Source organism: Martes martes (genome assembly GCF_963455335.1).
Source record: "Martes martes genome assembly, chromosome: 3".
In the NCBI taxonomy this organism is placed as follows: Eukaryota; Metazoa; Chordata; class Mammalia; order Carnivora; family Mustelidae; genus Martes; species Martes martes.
In genome coordinates, this window is record NC_137890.1 from 80,982,230 (window position 1) to 80,984,454 (window position 2,225).

Consider the following 2,225-nt stretch of genomic DNA (forward strand, 5'->3'; position numbering starts at 1 on the left):
AGGTGAACCATGAGAGACTATGGACTCTGAAAAACAACCTGAGGGTTTTGAAGGGGCGGGGTGGGAGGGTGGGGGAACCAGGTGGTGGGTATTAGGGAGGGCACAGATTGCATGGAGCACTGGGTGTGGTGAAAAAACAATGAATACTGTTACGCTGAAAATAAATAAAAAATTAAAAAAAAAAAACAAAGCAAAAGAAACAAACAAAACCCACAAAAAACAAAAACAAAAAATAAATAAATAAATAAACTTAATTCTGCGATCCAGCTAGACTTGGAGGGGAGTAAAAAAATTTGGAACCAATAGAACTGCAGCAAAGGCACAAAGATTATAGGATATTTCTAGCAGATAGGGATGAAGAGGTGCTCTCTTGAGCTCCAGAAGGAAGATAAAATACAAGTCAAATTTATTAGATTTGTCCACAGTCAGCAACAGTGATCTTCTCCCGGTCTTGCCATTCCTGGACCCAAAGTGTTCCATGGTTTCCACAATATTCATGCCCTCTTTCACCTTACCAAAGACCACATGCTTGTCATCCAACCACTCAGTGTTGGCTGTGCAGGTGAAAAACTGGGAATGGCTAGTGTTAGGTCCAGTATTTGCCATGGACAAGATGCCAGGACTCCAATGCTTCAGGATGGAATTCTCATCATTAAATTTCTCCCCATAGATGGATTGCCACCAGTGCCATTATAGTGTGTGAAGTCATCACCTTGGCACATAAATCCTGGAATAATCCTGTGAAAGTTGGAATTTTTATAACCAAATCCTTTCTCCCCAGTGCTCAGAACATGAAAGTTCTCTGCTGTCTTTGGAACTTTATCTGCAAACAGCTCAAATGAGACATGGCCCAAGGGTTCACTGTCCACGGTGATGTAGAGGAACATCATGGGGCTGACCATGGCTAGGTAGCATGGGTGGGTCCAGGAAGGTGGTGTCTATAAGGCCTGATTGACTGATTTTTTTAAAAATTGGCTCCCGTAATTATAGAGGCTAGCAAACCTCAAATCTACCAGATGGGCCAGCAAGCTGGAGACATCAGGGATATGCATACATAGGGGAAAGGCCATGTGAGGACACATAGAGAAGATGGCCATCTGTAAGCCAAGGAACCAACCTTGCCAAAATCTTGATGTTGGACTTTCAGCCTCCAGAAATGTGAGGAATAAATTCCCATTGTTTAAAACACCCACACTGTGGAAATAACCCAACTGATTATCAACTGAAAATTGCACTGGATAAATTAAAACTTGACTTCATTTTATATGCAGTCTAAAAAGACAAAATTCGACTTTTTGGCTTTGAGAAACATGTCTAGGTGTGTACATTATAAAGAAAACCAAGAAAGTGGTTACCTGTAAAGTCAGGATATGATTACCTTTTTGAGTGGAAAGTTGGTAGTAATGGGGAAGGGGTATGCAGATTGGGAGTTCCTGAATGTGCTGGGGAAGATTTTGTTTCTCAACCATATTGTTGGTTACATGAATATTTGCCTGAATTTATACATCTTTGGTTTGTAACCTTTTCTGTACATATGTTATGTACCTTTAATATTTTAAAGGTTAAAAATTGTGAAGACCAGCCTTTCCCAAAATAGTGCTAGGACAGGAGTAATGCCCTTCTTTTCCTTGTTTCTAGTTTTAAGAGAAATGATTCTTTATTAAGAATAAGACTGACTAGGGGCATCTGGGTGGCTCAGTTGGTTAAGTATCTGTCATTATCCCAGGGTCCTGGGATCGAGCGCTGTATTGGGCTTCCTGTTCAGTGGGGAGTCTACTTCACCCCCTCCCTTCATCCCTACCCTCACTCATGCTCTCTCTCTCTTGTTCACTCTCTCTCAAATAAATAAATAAAATCTTTAAAAAAGAGAGAGAGAAGATTGACTATCCATTTAGAAGAAAAATGAAGCCTGACTTTCAACACAAACCATCCACTAAAACAAATTATAGATGCATTAATGCTCTAACCACAAAAACAAACTGTGAAAACCAACATTATGAACTTATTAGTAAAAACCAGGAGTATGTCTATGTAACTTTGGGGTTTAAATAGCTTTGTTAGCTTGACATCAGGACAAGACCCCATAAAGGTAAAGACAGATTTTATTATATTAAAGTTAAAAACTTCTAGATGGATAAATAACCCAGCATATATTAACTCAAAATGCACTTGGAGCAAAGTGAAAGAGTTCATTCCATATACGTCAGTTAGTACTATTTTTCTTT

At 39.3% G+C, this 2,225-nt stretch overlaps 1 pseudogene across 1 annotated transcript; it reads right to left on the minus strand.

The window, feature by feature from the left end:
- Positions 1 to 409: 409 nt before the first annotated feature.
- LOC308339907 (peptidyl-prolyl cis-trans isomerase A-like) lies at positions 410 to 902 on the minus strand (annotated as a pseudogene). Its single transcript has one exon. The product of its transcript is annotated as a peptidyl-prolyl cis-trans isomerase A-like (transcript).
- Between the last annotated feature and the right edge of the window lie 1,323 nt (positions 903 to 2,225).